Source organism: Stegodyphus dumicola, chromosome 2, assembly GCF_044657685.1.
Source record: "Stegodyphus dumicola isolate Sdum_Otavi_A_Nest chromosome 2, ASM4465768v1".
Lineage (NCBI taxonomy): Eukaryota > Metazoa > Arthropoda > Arachnida > Araneae > Eresidae > Stegodyphus > Stegodyphus dumicola.
Window position 1 is genome coordinate 45,151,308 of NC_140769.1, and position 19,867 is coordinate 45,171,174.

The following is a 19,867-nucleotide window of genomic DNA, read 5'->3' on the forward strand; positions in this document are numbered from 1 at the left end:
TCTAATCATTGCCGCATATTCTATCCAAATACTATAATAAATCTAAAATGATGTATAAAAGAAATTAAGCAAAGGAAAAAAAAAATTTTTCACAGACGATTCAGTATTTCTCATTCAGTTAATTCAGTTCTCACTTCGTGACAAGGCAAAAATACATAAAAGATCAAAATATCTATTATAATATATAAAATTACGAAGTAAATCTTAAACACTTATTTCCTCGAAAAAATTCCAGAAAGGATTAAGCATGATTTAATTCGTAATAATAAATGAAGTCGTTATTTTTGGTGTTGCGAAGCTAAGTTTCTCCAGATTGGCAACAAATCCACTATCCTGCTGTTTCAAATGTAAACAAGCAATGGCCTCCATCAAAAAAATTATTAGGCTTAGCGGCACTTTAACAACTTTAAAATTGTTGATAATTCTAAACATATTGCATGCAGGTTTACTAAAGGCATGAAAACCTTAACCGGAAGATAAGAACAACATAACTGAATCATTTTTAAAGCAAAAAATGTGCAATTTACAAACATATAAGAGTAAAGAAACTGAGATCACTAAGCCGGGTAACAGATTGGATATATATATATAAATATATTTATATACGTTTGGTGAGTCCGATTGCTACCAAAGTACGAGGTACACATGTACATGTTATAGCAGTCCTATATACAAAATTTCAACATTTTGAGGCTACTCGTTTTTGAGTTATGCGAGATACATACGTACGTACGTACAAACACCACGAAAAATTCTCTTTAGAATTCATTTTAAAGCAGTTTCATAAATTTTTGGAGGAAAAGAGTTTTTTATTCAGTCCTTAAGTACAGATGTCACACAAAAACATCGTTAAATTGCATTCGATAACTGTCAAAATGGATATTTTCGTTGAAATATGCTGCCTGAAACTTTTCGCGATTACAATACTTCCTTTTTACTTCGTACAAGGAAGTAAAAACTGATAAAAATTTGTAAAAATACTAAAAATTGTTTACTATGTCAACAATTCTGCTACATTAAACGCTAACAAGAAGAGATGCTGCTTCCTCATTCACAAACTATTCAAATCAGGTAAATTTGTAAGTATTAGAGAATTTTTAAAAGACACGCCAATCTAATATTGCGTATTTCCTAATTTTAAGTATCCCATATAACTCGAATTCAAATATTCATGTTTTGATTCTCTTGTTGTTGTTGTCGTTATCAATCTCACTTATCTGGCAATGGCCATCACAAGCCCACAACATTCATCGTGGCAACAAGTCAAATGCGTCTGTTGTTGACAAGAGCCTTAAGCACCCTATAGGTAACAATCTGACTTTAGCTCAGTTCCGCCCCCAATTTTGAGACAGAGCATCCCGGGTGATGTGTCCGAGGGTCTCCCATCCCAATTTCCTTACCACCAACCCCTTGAGAACACTTTCGGCTCGCCGCATATGTAGAGTGACCCCAATGTCGCATAGACACTAACATATTTAAAACATTCATACCTTCTCCGAGATTCGAAACCTGGCCCTTCGGTACAGCACTATCCCGTTTGGGCTGCACGTTATGATTCTAAATGATAACGACAAATGGATAAGGGCTTTAATTTCTGTTCATTCAACAGAGCTTAGTTAATTATTCCCATTGCATTTCTATGAAAAAGTTATATTTGTGTTCTTATCCAAAAGAAAAAAATATGTTTTAGGCAGAGAAGGGAAAGTGTCATTCAGATAAATAAAAACTTTCCCGCTTCCTTAAGTATCTATTTCAAGTAAACCTGTAAAAAAAAAAAAAAATAAATAAATAAATATATATATATATATATATATATATATACAAATAATATAGAATCCATTTAAAAAATTCATTTTAATCCATTTCGCACATTGGCATTTTTCAGGTGCATTTCTGGCCTATTGCAACAACAACAAAAATATACGCTACTGATGCAAGTTCGTAGCCACTGGACTGTGTTTGAACGTTCACCGTTATCTCATTTTTTCCCAGAGCAGCAAAAAGGAACAGCCGGCGTTTTCCCTGTGATTTTTATCTCTGAAGTTCAAGACTCTTGTTACAAAGACCTTGTTAAGGCATTGTCTTTCACTAACAGCACCCACGGAATCACCGTAAATTTAATGAGATCTCTTTTCAGATGTCAACTGTGACCGTCGCCCACGGTGTCCTGACGTCACTTTCACTCTGATTGTCACGCCATTGACAACTTTTCTTCGCCCCCGTGGAATTTCACGCAAGAAGTTGTCAATGTTTCAGGAAATGAATGTAACTGTCTCAGGTATTAATGGAGGGGGGATCGCAGTTCGACAAGTGTAGGACGTTGATACAGAAATTCGTGACTAAACCTTAGTAAGGCTCTCATAAACCTGTCGAAGAATATCAAAGAAAATGTTCTAAGACAATATGATACCTCTTCGAAGAATGCCCGTTGAACTCGAATCTTGATGGAAAGCAAGAATTTATGTTATAAGCTCATGCAAGTGGAAACTAAATAGTACCTAAAGTAATCTGTTTTCCAATGTCAATCCAGAAGAAAATAACTTTCATAAGGGAGGGATGAAGAAAATGAAATATTATTAAGAATTATAAACAATTAACCTCCTGCATTCATCCATTAATATTTAATAACCAACTATGATAAAAGCTTTCACGTAGTCAGGAGATGTTATTTGCTGAAAGATTTTACTGATACCAGCCTTCTGCGCATTATTTCAAAAACTCTTCACTTTATTGATGTCCATGGTTCAACAATATTTACTCTTCATAGGATTCAACAGTTATCAACAGTTTCACTTTGCAGTTATTACAACCTTCGAAGAGTTGTTATTTAGTTACCCCCCTCTCTGGTGTCCAGACATTAGTTATCATGGAAGCAGACTGACTGGTGCTACAGATTTTTTACAGCTTGATCTAAGTTCTGTAGATGGTTCACTTGTGTTGTCTATATAGCTAGCAACAGTCAAATAGAATCTATGAATCCTTTCACTAACAGTTCTCTTCAGATATTCTGTTTCCATAATAAAGCTTATGCTTACTGATTGCTAACACTTCTTCTAATCTGATATTCATTCTCTATATCGAACCAAAACTGATAATATTCAAGTTGTTAGCTTTGGTTCATTAAATTCATGTTTAAATTATTGGTTATTAAAAAATTCATGTTTTTAACATCCAGGAGGATTTACATAACCTGATATATTTAAGGGGAGCATTGTACAGAATTGCGAAAACTATCTCGTACAAATCGGAATATACGATAATCCAATATATAAATGATGTCTAAAAATATATGTACATTGCCGGGGGGGAGAGAAAAGAAAAAAATAGAAAAAGAAAATTTGAAAAGTTTCAGATCTTAAATAACATTTTGTGTATTTCCTTTATTTATTAAATATCATGTTCTTCGCCCTTAAACCATAAAATTCAGTTCAAGATCGCAAAATAATTTTAAATTGAGCATATCTTTAGAATTTCCGATACACAGTCCTGGAGATAAAAATGTTTCTCTGTACAACGTCGCCATTTCTCGCTTTGAAATCGTTAGTTTTTAATCAAAAATTCGTTGAAGTGTTACAAAATATAAAATCGATAATAAAACAAATTTCAAATTCAGATTAGGGCTTCCACATGCCCATACTCTATGGAATATTACGTTAGTCAAATTTTGATGGCTCTAGGTGCCGTTGTTTTATCACAATACATACATTAACATAGATACATTTAATGCAGATTCTTCATTATTTAATTTCTTTAGATATAATACAGGGCGATAATATTTTGTGGCAACGATTTGAAAAGTGATACAACCTTTTAAAGGTTTCAACGCAAAATCGGAAAAAAAAAAAAAAAAAAAAAAAAAAAAAAGGACAGTTCCTATAGCTTTCGTTCTACTGGGCCGATTGACGAAATTCAACATGCGCTTTTCATGTCTCGAAAGCGCGACTTAGGATATGTATTAGATTTATATAAATGCCATGCCGATGTTTTTCCATATTACAATTCTATATATGTAAACAAGCAATGGCCTCCATCAAAAAAATTATGCCAAAGTGCCAAGTTTGTAAGAATCGCACGAGTAATTTTTAAAAAATTAGCTCTCAAAATTTTAGCTCCTCAATGTTAAATAAATTTGATATATATTTATTAATATTGCCTTTTTTTATTAAACTTACTTGATTCGTTCTCCCAGAATTCGAAAATAAGGCTCATTAAAAATATAATTCGCCCATTTTTTACGATTTATTTTTTAAATTAATATTTTGAAATATTTTTTATAAATTTTTCGAAAACATTTTTGTAATATAACTATTTAACATCATCTTAAAGTAGATGTATTTCCAGGCACACCTGCAAAAAATTAGAGTTTTTTTAGTCAAAATTTTCCAACATATACATGAACTTACATATTGGCGCGTTTTAAAATTTGGCATATTTGTTATAAATGATAATAACGCCAAATGTGGTTTACGTTAGACTAGAAGAGAAACACGCTAATGTGACAATCAAAATCGTAAAAAACAACCTTATATTTAGCGTAGGTATAATGAAACACTCAATCGATTTCGAGGGCAGCTAAAGGTCCCTCCTCATCAGGAGAAAGAAATACATAGAAAGAAGAAAATAGGAGAAGGAGTCACAGAAACACGTAGTGCTTATCAGCACTGCACGTGGTTATAACTAGATTTTTAATCAGAGTTGCACTGGCCGCCTACTTTTACTGAGCCAGGCTGTCTGATCAAGCATAAAGAAATATTAGGGAAGTTAAAATAGGGAGCGAGGGGCAAATGCACATTACGCTCAAAATCTGAACTTCAAATAATGAAGTTCAGATTATTTATTCATAATTATTTATTCATAATGAAGTTCAGATTATTTATTCATTATTTGAAGTTCAGATTTTGAGCGTAATGAATGAAGTTCAGATTATCTGAACTTCATTATTTGAAGTTCAGATTTTGAGCGTAATGAATGAAGTTCAGATTATTTATTCATTATTTGAAGTTCAGATTTTGAGCGTAATGAATGAAGTTCAGATTATTTATTCATTATTTGAAGTTCAGATTTTGAGCGTAATGAATGAAGTTCAGATTATTTTTGATTGATTATTAGATTTTGAGCGTAATGTGCATTTGCCCCTCGCTCCCTATTTTAACTTCGCTAATATTTCTTTATGCTTGATCAGACAGCCTGGCTCAGTAAAAGTAGGCGGCCAGTGCAACTCTGATTAAAAATCTAGTTATAACCACGTGCAGTGCTGATAAGCACTACGTGTTTCTGTGACTCCTTCTCCTATTTTCTTCTTTCTATGTATTTCTTTCTCCTGATGAGGAGAGACCTTTAGCTGCCCTCGAAATCGATTGAGTGTTTCATTATACCTACGCTAAATATAAGGTTGTTTTTTACGATTTTGATTGTGGTTTACGTTATTTGAAAGTAGGAACGATTCGAACTTTTTTCCGCTCATGTACTACTATGAAAAAAAAAAGGAAGGAAAATAGGTTGCTGTAAATTACGATGTTTTCCAAGAGAATTATTCTTTTCGCAAACTAAAAAATATGCGCCAAGATTAATTTTTAAACTTCTCCGCACCGTAAGATTCTCATCAAAAATTACAAAATTTAATATTTAGGCATAATTTGAGTCGTAGAAACGATATATGGAAAGAAATTGGCATGTCATTTCAGAAAAAGGTCCGATTTTGTGTCAAAATACCTATATTAGAACAATGCTGTATGTAAATCTAATACATATCCTAAGTCGCGCTTTCGAGACATGAAAAACGCAATTTGAATTTCGTCAATCGGCCTAGTAGAACGGAAGGTATAAAACTGTCCCTTTTTTCCCGCTGTGTACATAAAAACTGCTTTATTGTTATACGGCGCTTACCGTATGTTTATAACGTTAAGTCCTATGAGCTGACAGAACTTTAGAAAGCAAGGTAAATATTCTAATAGAGAATAGATGGTGTATTAGTTTAGATTTTAAAACAAAAATTCCGAAATATATTATGTGGAGTTCATAAATAAGTTTACAACTAATGTTCGTTTTACCATTATTTAAGTATTTGCGCATTCACTTAATATTTATATATGAATTTGAAAGTAAAAGAATAAATTATTCATAAATTTAAAAAAATGCGTATCAAACGAGAATCGACCATAACTTGGTACTATACAGCAGCCTAAACTTATCCAGTTCTGTCAGAAGCTTCAAACATGAGTACAAATATGTTGTATGATTTAAACTGGTGCGCTACTGTTTATTAAGTGTTGTGAAAGAAAGCGTGACTCTTATTGTTTTGTTGTTTGAAAGTATGTACGATACTGTTAAACACAGCACGTGTATTTTTCATTTGTTTTGTATTACTTTCAGGATTATTCTAAGACATAAGAATTCTTTGATTTCAATGTACAAAGGGTGTTTTCACATTTATATTCGATCAAGAATTAAAAAAATAAATAAATAAGAATTTCTTGCAACAGCTTGTTATTTTAAATGAGATATATCGTCTGCTACTTTTTAATTTGCTTATCATTCAAAATGTCGCAAATGAATTGAAATCGTAAGCTGTAGACTGAAGGTTATAGTATATAGTTTAACGCTTTCTAAAGAGAAATATTCTTATTCTATAATTCAAAAATGTTGTCAAATGCATGGTATTAAAATTTCTAAGTACAAAATAAGCAATATTATTAATCGTAAAGGAAAAAACCAACAATCATTATTTCCACATAGAAAGAAGTCACTAAACGAATATCAGAAAAGGTATTGTTTCTAATCTTTCTAATAAAGTTAAATTGTTGGTAAGAACAGAAAATTCACCGTCGCAGTAGTCAGTTAAAGACTTTAAATACATCTGTAGCAGCAATAAATAAAATGATCAACCAAGATTTACAACTTTCAAAAAAAAAAAAAAAAAAAAAAAAAAAAAACTAAAAAGCATAATGTTCGCCAGCTTTTGCTGAGGCACGTAGATCAACGCAACAATTTGTAGAACCCTGTACGAAAACTATTTACCTGAAGATAAATACTACATTGCAACCTTTTACGAAGCATGGATTTACCTAAATGACTGCAACAAAAAAAGGTCTACTTGTTATAAAAACGAAGGAAAAAAATGCGTACCAATCTGGTTCCGCCAATGCAAATATGTTTTAGTAAGGAGTTTATGATTGTCGCAGGATTCTCTTACAATAGAAAATTGAAAAAAAAGGTGTGAAAAATAATGTTAAAAATCAACTCAACATACTATCAAAAGGAAATTTTAAGTCCGATATTTACAGGAAAAATTCCATTTCCTTATCCCAATAACTTTCAGTGAGTGAAACTTCACAAAGCAACAACTCGTACTTCGAAAAGTACCTCTGCGTTCCTTGAAAAAATGAAGACTGATACAGGTATTGCATATATACATTTTCAACGTATTCCTGTAAAATATTCCGACGTTTCACCTGTGAGCTATTGTGGCTGTCTCTCTTTAAAAGAGCTCTTTCAAAGCTCTGAAAAGTAGTGGAAGGGAAAAAATACTCCTGGAAAAGCCCTTCTTTCATGACAGTCAGGGTGCAGACTTGTAGTCCAGAAAAACGGCTATCAGATCGAACATTAAAAAAAATGCTGTTTACATTTTAAACATAAATTAAACCTCCCAAGGATCGTTCTAAAAAATATGCACACATCCTCCGCAAATACATAGTTTTGTTTGCAGTTATTTATCATTGCGTCACATAATGTTAGAACTGAAAGAAAATTATCTACTAAATTTCACATTATGTATGTATGTTTTACAAATATCGTATTGTAAGTCACATTCATTATTAGTGACGCTATCTTATGACCAACATTTGTGGGTTACTGTCAACAAAATAAGGGAACATCACTATAATTCGTAAAGCAAAATCTTCTGCTGAAACCCAAGACTAATTTATCTATGAGCTGCGCTATTGTTTTCTGTAGTGCAAACTTTTATAATTTCTGTTTGAAATCAGTGAAACCTTTTCGAATTGAGACCTAACTATAACTAAGATTCTTATTAGATGCACCCTACACAAATTGATCTGTTTTTGTTACTCTCTTATACAAGTAAGGAAGAAAAGTCCGTATGAAGAAACACTTTTTCAACCACTAGACTTAATTTTCTTAAACTGTGTTTTTGGCTGTGGATTCAGAAGTACAATTAATTTTTCTTCATAGAAATGCTGGTAATCTGTGACAATAATTGCTTTTGTAATGCTGGTAATCTTTGACATAGGATATATCCGAGACTTACTGCAGCTCAAATGCTAGGAAAAAGTTAATTGCACTTTTTAACTTTCTTGTTTCTACACGTATAGCTCATTTATTACACTGCACAGTATGGAGATCATTATTTTGGCAATTAAGAAATATCTCGTGCAAGATTTCCATCATAAACCTGTTTGAGAACATCATTACACAGCATCTAGCAACAATTCCCTAACATGGATTAATTCCGGTATTCTTTATAGAGTTCTACAGCTATTTCTTTTCTCAAATCTTCATCACGAAAGTTATCTCGATCACCTAATGAACTCAATCTTTAGCCTGATCATTGAAAGAGCATTCAAAATACATTAAGTAAATGGTTTTCAAACTTCTTTTAACGCTGCGTCGTTGTAATTTAACTGCGAAAGAGCCACACACGAAGGGAATTTGTTTGTATGTTTTTTACATCTATGATCCATGGTTGTTGTATCAGAATTTCACAAAAAAAGTTTGCAAAAAAAAGAAAAAGAAAAAGAATTGAAAATACAACTGTGTGTATGTGGGGGGAGGGGAGAAATTGATTTTCTTAAACATAAATAGCAACTTATGTGAAATAATAATAGCAAATAAAATAATTATCTTTAAAATACTAAGCGAAAATTAAATGATAATAGTTGCACATAAGTAAGAGAGAAGTAAAATTAAACTGATCGGAAAACGCTTTGCAATTTAAACAAAGTCATAAAAATTAACAAATACAATTTGCTAGTCTGTGTACCAGAAGTGTGCTTTCCCTCAGTGTTACAAGTCGCAGATATAACCCTAGGTTTGAAACCAGCATATCAATGTCCAAGGAAATTTGTATGCTTTTTTTTCTGTAACAGTTTTTGATTGTTGACTAGAGATAGCCTAATATGGGAAATATATGTATCGCTGAAGTCCAGTGTCCATTTTAAGGAGGGGCAGAGCAAGAACAATGGTAAAAATATATTTTTTGGCTCTAGGACCTTAAGATTTCAAAACTGGGAACATTATAAATCAAAATTGGAGTGAAATTTCACAATCGTACTGCCAACACAATCGTACTAGTTTCCACAATCGTACTAGTTTCCAAAGTCAACGATAATTATTAATGTATCCATGGGTTATTTTATTCATGGGTCCAACTATAGTCAAGGTCACAGTATAAACGGGAAACACATTTCATAATATTTAGTGAAAGGTATGTCCTTATATGTGATTTTTTCTTATATAAATCGTAAAAAATATTGAGGATGCAGAGAGATAGATGATGTGCTTGAAAGTATCACACCTTAGCATGGCATGACGTAGGAAAAAAATATATACATTAATTTTCTTTTCAAATAAATTGTAAGGAAGAAGTAACTAAATAACTTTAATTTCCAGCTTAAATATTAAGCCACTCATATAGTAAGATGAATATGATTTTCAGAAGGACATCTGAAAGGGGAAATAGAACATTGTTTCATATTCTTGTCAGTATGATATTCTCACTTCTCTTTTTCTCTTCAGAAAGTATCACTACAAACTCCGCATGCCTATAGAACCAATATTTATGCGCGACAAGAAAATTAAATTTAAATTATTGTCTTTAGCACTATGGCGTATGGCCCTGAAGGCAGCAGTTCAAATTTAATTATGTAAAGCTGGTCGCTGATTGGGTTATCGCTAGAGTAACATTAAATGGCCGCTGGCTGGCATCTGGTATACAACGTTTTAATTAAACAGCCAGCCAACCAACTACATATTAACAGATGCTGGAAAGAGGCACCTAACTTGCGAATTTGATGGGCGCCAAAACTTTTAAGGGGTTCGTTTTCAAGATGCAACACATTTCGAAGACTGCATATCAGTCAACATCATTTATATCACAAAATGTCTTAATTGTTTCCATATGAAACAAACAAGATGCTCAAGAACGATGTTAATGGACTTTATGCCTTTCAATACTGGTCCTTTACTTTTATTTTCGACAAGAGCATTTCTCAGAAATGAAGTAGAGAACTTTTTAAAGGGTTTCGATGCTCTGTGTGGTTGTAAAAAGGGAATTAGTAAATAAATAAAAAAATTAAATGTAAGAAAACAAAATTTTTATATGTTTTCTGTAGGATTAAAAATCCAATTAATGAAATATTAATTACAATTATACGCCATACATATGCTTAAGTTTTAAGAAATGTGAATGTGTGTTTCTATATTTCTTTTTTGAACATAAAAAATATGTAAATTAAAGATTGTTATTAAAAAAGCACATTAATGTTTAAATAAAATTAAGGGGGAAGAAAGAAAGATATCAATCTTGACGCTAAAAACAAATTTTAATATGATAAAAAAATTATGTTCTTGATGCTGACCACAGTATACAGGGGTAAAAAGGGAGTGTTAGAGAAATAAAAAAATGTTTTATAGCGAAAATTATAATTATCGTTGAAAGCATCTTGGGATAAGTATACAAATATTATTAAATACATTTCAAAGTATTAATAAAAATTTTATAATCTTTTTAAATGCTCTTTTGTTTTACACTGATAAGCATTTTTCTGTTATAACAAAATAGGTAAATGAAAGCTATTGCGTAGGCATGGATGACCACTTAGAACCAGACGAGCCGATACTTACGGATGCCTAGAACAAGCCAGGTCATCTTGTAGTTGTTTAACTAAGTCCCGTAATTCCAATAATTTAAAGTTATTAATGTTTAGTTGCTGATATAGTTAATCACATTGAAAATTAGACATGAAGTTAATAAAAACTATTTCTTTATATGTATAAATGAAAAAATATTTAACATCGAGAAAGCTGAAAATTTGTACTATCTTTTCTTTATGAATGCTAGAAAAAGTGGAAGTTAGAAAAGTGGGAGTTAAGGCCCTTGGAAAATATTGTGCCTAGTATCTCAGGTTGCTGTAATCGGACATTAATGTCACCCTATGTGGACTGGCAATATGTTTTTAAAGGACAGGATTTCTTTCAAAAGATTACAAATAATAATAATAATAATAATAATAATAATAATAATAATAATAAATAGAAAAAATAAAAGCTTTCAGATTTTATATTAAATTATATTTTATATTATAGTTATATTCAAGGAGAGAGGTTTTTTTTTCCCCATTTACTTACACACGTACACGTTTCAAGAGCATTTAATCTCTTTAGTGTTCTTTTGGGCTTAAAATGTTTAAAAACAGCCTATCGTTAGAATTTCGATAGACAGTATCGCGCGCTGGAGCCAAAAATGTTTTTTCCCGTACAGTGTTGCCATTGCTCAAAAATTCGGTAAAGTTTTTCAAAATATGAAATAGATAACAATAATAAAAAAATCTGAAACCTTTTACATTTTATATTACGCTCAAAGGGTCGTTTTTTTCAATTACACACACATACACGTTTCGAGATCATTTGGGCTAATGTCCCTTTGCACTAAAAATATTTATAAACAGCACATCCTTTAGAATATCTGTTAGGCAGTCTCACGCGATGGAGATAAAAATATTTTATTCCCTACATTGTTGCCATTGCTCGCTTTGAAATCGTTGAGTTTGTTTATCAAAAATTTGTTAAAGTTTTACAAAATATGAAATACACAATAAATCAAATTCGAAATTCGAAATTCATTCTTCCGATGTGTCCATTTTTGGGCGGACGACAACGTTATTCAAAATTTCACGGCTCTAGGTACCGTTGTTTTTTCACAGTACGAAAAACATGCATTCATTCATGCAAATTCTTCATTATTTAATTTCTTTAAATATAACAGAGAGATAATATTCGGTGGCAACACTTTGAACAGTTATTCAGACTTTTATAGTGATTCAACGCAAAATCCCGTTTAGAGACTAATAGCGCTTTTGGGCTAACGCTGCTTTGGGCTAAAAATATTGCTAAAAAATTCTTTTGCAACAGATTAATAAAATAATAATTAATAATGAAAGTATTTAAAGATATTCATTAAAATGTATAATTATTTATTACATCTGTATTTTCCATTCATGCAACAAGAAACAGCTCCTGTTCACAATTATTTCATTGATTCGCACTGCAAAGAAAAGCCACCTATTCCAAACATTTCACTGAACCTGTTTATTACGAATACAATAGAATTCCACTTTTCAGCGCAATTTGTTGCATATCTACCATTCCCGGGGATTGACCTATAACTGGTTTGCCAGCTATCGCTGGCGCAACAGTGCAAACCGTCCTCTCGTCTCTCATCGGGGCAGTTGAGACAGTTGCAGAAGAAGAACTTGTCCCCCCGGGGCGGAAGCGATTAGGACTCCCACCGCTTTCCCTTTCGGACTTGCGGGGGAAGGTCAGCCCGAATGTTCTATTCCAAAGCGGGCCTCTCGTCAGTCTCCACCTGTCCGCCACACCTGCCGTTTGGATTACCTGCCGCTCCGGTAAGTTGGGCATTTTCTTTCCCTCTCTTTTGCTCTGCAACTGTAACCGCCGCCCCAAAGTGTGTGAGATCAGCTGATTCATCAAGATGCGCCACAGCGCAAGAAATGATTAGTTTTATAGATACATTATTTATGTAGTGGTTTATAAAGATCAACTGTTTACCAACCTGTATTAATACTTGGGAACATTTGTTTACGATAATACCAATAAAACAATTGAGTTAACGCTTACAATTTGAAAATTTATTTCATTTAAATTAAATGATTTTTTTTTATAATTCAAAAAATTAGTTAATTATCTCGAAATTTAAACAAATTAATTTATCTAAACTAATTTTTTTTTAATTTTAAAATAAATTTTCTTTAAATTATTTTTTTATTCTAAAATAAATAATTTTAACGAATTTTAATATATAACTAATATCTGTTAAATTATTTCAATGACTTTAAATATGAAAAAGAATTAACTTAAAGGAATTTTCTAATATTTTATTGCAATAATTCGAAAAAAGTTATTTAAATCAAATATTTTTTTGGACTTTGTGTAACAAATCATTCAATCCAATTACAGCCTGAATGAAATTGATTTTTTTCAATAATTTTTTTCGTCGAAAATGTAGTAGGCTACTATTTATTATTTATCGTAAACACAAGGTTTTGGTCATTTCTAATTTCTCTTAATTATCTTGATGTAGAAACTACATAAATTAAAGAAATTATTTTGAGAATTGAAAATAATTACCTGATAATTATTTAATTGATAACTTAATAAATTTTTCTTTAATTTAAAACAAATTTATTTTTTTCACTGAATTTTGTTATAATCTATTAAATTATTTTTTAATATATTTTTAAAAAATTCCGTAAATTAAAAAATTTTTCAGAAATATTAAAAAATCACTTCATTTTAATTAGGACCTAGTTAATTTAAGAGTGAATCTGTACAAATTTAATACGGATTACTAAAATCACAAGCTCCTAATGAGAAATAAGACACGTTATCTTACGCATACTCTTTTCTCCCTCTCAAATACAATAATCTCCGCCTTTATATATATTTTTAACCTCATAATAATTATACTTAACTAAAATAATATCCAATCCCTTTGTGCAAGACAATGATAAGTAGGAACCTTCTCAGCGTTTCTACTTATTAGTAGTTCCTACTTACTACTTGAATGTTCACTTCTTCGGTGTGTGAAGATCGAAGCTATTCATTTCATTTCTAAAGCAGCACTACGACCGGTTGCAGTCGATCTAAATGTGCATAGTATTTAAACCGTGATTTACATTCTTAACTACTAAAACCGCCTTTTTGTTTTAAATAAATTACATTTCTCTTGTCTAACAATTATTAATACGCGTAGTACTGAGCTGCAAATAAAACTGACGAGTAGTCTGCTGCTAAAAGTGTTAACATTTTTATACACTTTTACGTAACAATAATGTATAAATATGGCCGGAAGATTTTGTAGTATACTAATTTAAACTTAAAATATTTAATTCTAAACTTGAAAATATCTGTAAATATTTTAAAGGCATTTAAAAAACAAAATAAAAAGGGCTATTAATTTCGAAATGGAACTAGCGTCGAATCACTATAAACGGCTATATAACTTTTCAAATTGATGCCACGAAATATAAGCGTCCTGCATTATTTTTAAAGAAATTAAATAATGAAGAATCTGCATGTATGTATGCCCCTCGCATAGTAAAAAAACGGCGATACCTAGAGCAGTGAAATTCTGAATAACGTATTCCTCCACCCAAACATGTGCACCTGAAAGACCGAATTTTGAATTTCCAATTTGTTTTATCACTTTTTATTTCATATTTGTTTAAATATTAATGAATTTTTGATAAACGAACTCAAATTTTTGAAAATGAGCAGTGGCTGCACTACTCGAAATAAAACATTAATATCTCCATCTCGCGAGAATATTGTCATTCGGAAAGCTGTAAAATACTTACTTTCAATCTTAACTAACAAACTCGTTAATGTGCAGTGAAAAGCACTTTGTGGCCGCGAGCCATTCATTAAAACATAAGCTATTTTCAAATTTAATCTGGAATTTTAAAGTCATTAAAATCACTGCATATGTTTTCTTTTTTATGCTAATTAATTTATGCGGCTGGCAGCCCAAGCGGCTATTTTGAAAAAATAATATAGCGAATATAAAAATACATATGCTATCGAGAGCTATATGCTGTTTTAATATTTTGTGATTATGCTGTTGAAGTGAATTTTATGTGGCGTAAGTGCGAAAAATGTAATATTTAATTAACCCCCAAAAATTAATTATAAAAAACAAAAATAAAGTTTTGTAAGCCATCTTGCTAAGAAAACTGAATGCTGATATGAGAAACTCAAAAAAATAGAAAAACGTATACCAACACTGAACTTTGTACCGGGAGTTCTAAACACATGCTGGCATGGTGCTTTTAAAAATTTTGTGATTTTGCTGTTGATGTATATAGCCTAAGTGCAAGTAAAATGATGCTTAATAATGAAGTTAAAAACACTGAAGAAAAGAGTTTGCAAGAGCGAGTGCATAAACAGACAGCTAAACCGCGAGCTCAAGGAAAGCACAGAAAAACCTTAACAAACCCTTTAGGGAACCGTTAAAATCTGAACGCTTTAAGATTTGGGGGAGGAGGGGACAAGAATTTTATGCTTTTAAATCGAAATTAGGCGCAGAAGAAGGGATAGCCTAAACTTATCGAAGCGGCTACGGTTTGGTTTGGTTTATTTAATTGTGGCAAAGCACTGGAGGGCTATCTGCCTAAGGGAAGGGAGGCCATTGTTGAAAACTTTCTGAGGAGAACTGGCTCGTATACAAGTTACACATTGCGAAACTACGAAAACGCGGACCACCAACGGCCGAGCGGTAAAGTCGCTGAACACTGGTAGTTCGGTCCGAGGTTCGAATCCCGCGAACGGGCTGGCTGCATGGGCGTTTTCGTGGTTTTCCCCACGTGTAACGTGTATACGAGCCAGTTTCCCTTAGTCCTCCACGAAGGCATCCCTCCCCTTAGACAGATAGCCCTCGTGTGCTTTGCCATAATTAAATACACAATACACAACTATACCACGAAAATGCCCATTCAGGTAGCCCTTTCACCGGGATTCGAACCTCGAACTGAATTACCGGTGGTCAGCGACTTTGCCGCTGCAAAGCGGCTACGACCGTGTTTTCTATCTGTTACATAAATTACCTATGGCGGCATTTCTCAACATTACTAAACGGAATGTTGCTTATCTGAATTTACTATTACGTTAAATAATTGGATTGTTACTTGCGCTTATTCTCATGCTTATTTTGTTTTAACAGCAAAAACTTTGTGAGATGTTTTGATAAGTTACGAACTGCACTGAGAACTTGTTTTCAGCGCTTTTCAATAACATTTACTAGAATACTTTTCTTTCCTTTTTTTTACATTCATCAGGAAGCTCTGAGACTTAGGTTGATTGAAAATATGAAAGAAAACACATAATTATTGCTATATGCGATTGTTTTATATGCTTCTCACATTTCTGAAATAATTAATTTCAATACATTCATTTTTCAGAATGTACCATTATTTCAATGCGTTTTTAGAGCGAGAAAGAGAGGAGGAAAAATGAAAGTATTTTAGTTTTTTGCCTTGAATTTTCTAGATAATGAGCAGGATAAGAATGCTTATTCTTCCATTACTAAAATATTGTTTTGGGAAACAGGTAATCTTTATGACTTTCCTTTCAATTGATATCTTGCAAAGACGCACTTTTTGTTTTTCCACAAGAAATGTTGAACGAAATATTTTAATCGGGGAAAAAGCGAAGAAACTCACTTTAAAGCGAACAATGGGAAAAAAATTTGTTCACCTTATCGGTCAATTTATATATGAAAGGCAAATGAACTTTGAGAATCAGAAAAGTCAGAATAAATAATAATTTTTTACTTAGAGTTAAAAGAATGATAATACGTTTGGTGAAGAAATATTAAGGCAAATTGTATAGTATATCTTAAGTTTATAATAAGAATTAAAATAAAATTTATTATTTATTCGTTTATTTATAATATTGCAATACCATTTTAAAACTGTCTGATTAATCAATTAATTGGAAAATGTTTATATGTTTGCGCTGTCCCATGCATTTCAACTTGTATTGTTTATAATGTTATAAAATGAATTTATAAAATACGCACACAAGTAAAAAACGTAATTACACTTTCAGTGAGTTTTGGGTATTATTCTTTATAAGATTATAAAATGATTATTTAAAATGATAAAAAAATAGAAATAAGCAGTTATGGTTAATGCAATTATCTTTTTTCATAAATTCGTTGTACTTGTTTCTCAGGAGTGGGTTATAGCCGAAAACGTCGGAGGACTGGGTTTAACAGAAAACTGAATTGAGAACTTATAATCAGCGCTTTGCAATAACATTTACTAGATTACTTTTCTTGCCTTATTCCGTTTACCAGAAAACTATCACCGCGGACGAAAACTTCGCGGAGAAAACAACACAAGGCGAAAACATCGCAGTAAACAAACATCTTGGGAAAAAGAAAACAAAGAGAAAACATCGTGGTCGAAAATAAAACGGTCTAAACCTTCGCAATTTAAAAACATCGTCGACGAAAATATAGTGGTAAAAAATAAAATACCTATAAATCATCGCATGACGATAACATCGCACGCATGCGTTTTTCAGGTTTTAAAAGTTGTAAATGCATATTTGCATAATGATTTGGGAGAGCAAGAAGGAAAGAGGGATATTTTTTCGACCCCGATGTTTTAGAACTGCGATGTTTTATTTTTTCCCACGATGTTTTGTACCATGACGTTTTCGCCTTGCGTTGTTTTCTCCACGACGTTTTCGTCCGCGATGTTTTTGCCATGATGTTTTCGGCGGACACAGAGGACTGATGTGTTGCAATTTTATTCGCGTGTTTCCAAATTTATTTATTTTTTATAAAGAAACCATTGCGTGAGGCCATATTTTTACAGATTGAAAACAAAATTCACTGTTCACTGAATTACAGTTTTTTATATTATGTTTAAAGTACGGTAGAGTTCATTACCTAAATATCAATGAACACATCTTTTCTAGCTAAAACCACTAAATTCCATTAACTCATTAAAGACCGAAGAAAACTATCAAGTTTAAAAGATAGATGCGTTGCTTTGAGTTATTTGATTCAAACTTATAGTAGTATATTTTACTGCACATATGCCGCCCTGATCGGTATAGTGGTTAGCATTGTAGGTTGCTATAACATATGGCCCAGCCTTGAATCCATGCCTGATTATAAGATGGCATGGGAGCACTTAAAACACACGGCGAGCCAAAAGTTCTCTCGAGTGGAATTGATGATAGAGGAAGAGGGGTAAATACCCTTTGCCTCATTGCCTGGGAGGTTCTCCTTCAAAATTGTGACTATCACCTGTAAGGTGCCCACGGCCTAGCCCAACACGTATGCAATCCTGGGCTCTTCGTCACGATAAACTTGTCACGATATCTGTTTTGATGTTACTGTCAATCAAGCGAGGTAAGTCACAACAATGTTACGTAATGTTACGTACAACAATGTTCAATGCGTAATGTTACGAGCAAAATTCAATCTTTATATGTGATTTAATAGCAAAATGCCTGATACCCCTCAGTTCCGCTATTTCATTTCTGCTTCCGGTTCCACACGTCTGAAGAGACTGAATGAAATTTTCGCAGATTTCTCTCACTGTTTAATTTTCCCCCTACACACCCTTCCTATTGCAGACATGCTAATATTTTTCTGTCTGATAAGATGTCTTGTGCGAATGCCTTCCTTTTAATGAATTTCTAATACGGCTGTCAAATGCTTTCCATAACAGCATAATCTGATATTGTACTCAAACGATTGGTCTGCTAAGTCATAATTCGTAATCGTGCTAATCGTCATCGTAATCGTGCTAATTTTAATTGTCTCGACAGCTAATATTACTTGAAGAAACTCAGTTCCGATCTTCTACCAAACATGTTAATAAATCACACAGACTTCGACATCCTCCTCTATTTTACTATTTTTTTATTTAAATGCTCCTTTTTAAATTTCATTTCGTGTTGTGCCGTACCTACCTAACACAGTTATTTACTATATTCTGCTCCGTTCAGGCAAAGACTTTCTGTCATAAGTCGAGCTTCATTGATAAGCAGCCAAACCTTGGTACGTCATAAAAGTTGGTGGGAGGTTTCTCCCTAAATGGTGTAACTTTTCGACATTATGCCACTTGGTATATAAGGACAGAACAATCATAGAGAAGCAAACATGAAGTGACATTCCCTCTACGATTTCTTTGAGTCAGATGCAGATTTACGCCGCCTTTCCTGACTGGCTGCGGCTTAAATCTGTTTCACAAGTGTGGACGGGCTTAATGATTTCTACGCCTTAAGCCACAAAGCCTTAGAACTGAAAAGCCCCCCTCTGAACGAAGTTTTAGAATCCATTTTTACACTCAAAAATATTTGTTTCTAATAATTAACAAAATTTAGCTTTTTGCATTAATTTTTATTGAAAAATCTCAGGGCATTGAGACTATTAAACGAAAGGTCTCATTTTTTCTAGAGTAAATCTTTCTGTCCAAGCACGCTGATTTATTTCGTTGTAAATGAAATGGATATGTAATGCCTCTAATAAGCAACAATGTAAAGCCACTACTAATGTTTTACCGCGGTCTTCAAACTGTTTTCCGTGCAACCTTAGGTTTAAATCTACTGTCTAGGATAGTACACTAGAAGGTAGAGACGACCTGACTTAGACTGTACAACAGCCCCTAACATGGAGTGACGCCTCAACCTCTAGAGGTTTCAAGGGGTAATTCAGTCACCATTTTATTCAGCTGTTAAGTATTTAGTTTTAGTTTATGAATATAAAATCTACTTATATTTTAATTTTGGTATGTACCAATATTTTCTATACTTTTCTTGTTTAGTTTATGAAATACGTTCAAAAATAATCTATACCTAACTAAATGTATGTATGCCTGTCTCGAGTTTGGGAAAGGAAGTGCGGGGAACGATCGTCTAGCGATGCAGAAAGAATGAATAGAGCATTGTTCTAGCAATTCAAAACAAAAATTCGAAAGAATTTTTATATACAATGTGATGCTCAAACCTAACCATTTAATATAATTATTTTAAATTATTTTTTATTTAAAATACTTTTATTTGTGTGTTTTATTGCCAAAATTCGTATGAAATA

General features: G+C 32.4%; 1 protein-coding gene across 3 annotated transcripts in view; it reads left to right on the top strand.

Annotated features, from left to right (window-relative positions):
• The window catches only part of LOC118199042 (uncharacterized), a 450,062-nt gene that overhangs the window by 108,107 nt on the left and 322,088 nt on the right, over positions 1 to 19,867 (top strand). For 2 of the 3 annotated variants that reach the window (XM_085810641.1, XM_085810643.1), the window contains exon 1: positions 12,489 to 12,641. The exons of the other annotated variant lie outside the window; for it this stretch is intronic. The gene's annotated coding sequence lies outside the window, so the exon portion shown is untranslated. Of the gene's footprint in view, positions 1 to 12,488; positions 12,642 to 19,867 lie in introns of those variants that run through there. 3 annotated transcript variants of the gene reach the window in all.